This window comes from Dendropsophus ebraccatus, chromosome 13 (genome assembly GCF_027789765.1).
Source record: "Dendropsophus ebraccatus isolate aDenEbr1 chromosome 13, aDenEbr1.pat, whole genome shotgun sequence".
In the NCBI taxonomy this organism is placed as follows: Eukaryota; Metazoa; Chordata; class Amphibia; order Anura; family Hylidae; genus Dendropsophus; species Dendropsophus ebraccatus.
The window spans coordinates 8,894,042-8,894,754 of NC_091466.1; positions in this window are offsets into that span (position 1 = coordinate 8,894,042).

Here is a 713-nt window from a genome sequence, read left to right on the forward strand (position 1 = left end):
GCATAGTGCTCCAACTAACTAACTCTCCCTTGGAGAGCAGAAGATAGGCTAGAGAAAGGAGGGAAAGCACCTGCACCTGTGAGTGGGCAAAAGGCAACATGTGACACACAATAGTTAAAGGAGAAGTTCAGCAGAAATTTTTAAAGTATTGTATTGCCCCCCAAAAGTTATACAAATCACCAATATACACTTATTACGGGAAATGCACATAAAGTACTTTTTTCCCTGCACTTACTACTGCATCAAGGCTTCACTTCCTGGATAACATGGTGATGTCCCTTCCTATATAACATGGTGATGTCATTTCCTGGATAACATGGTGATGTCACTTCCTGGATAACATGGTGATGTCCCTTCCTGGATAACACGGTGATGTCACTTCCTGGATAACATGGTGATGTCACTTCCTGGATAACACAGTGATATCACTTCCTGGATAACATGGTGATGTCACGACCCGACCCCCAGAGCTGTGCGGGCTGTAGCTGCTGGAGAGGATGATGGCAGAGGGATGCTTAGTGTCCCTCAGTGTCCCTCTGCCATCATCCCCTCCAGCAGCCACAGCCCGCACAGCTCGGGTCGTGACATCACAATGTTATCCAGGAAGTGAAGCCTTGATGTAAGTGCAGGGAAAATAGCACTTTATGTGCATTTCCTGTAATAAGTGTATATTGGTGATTTGTACAATACAATACTTTAATAAAAATGTTCAC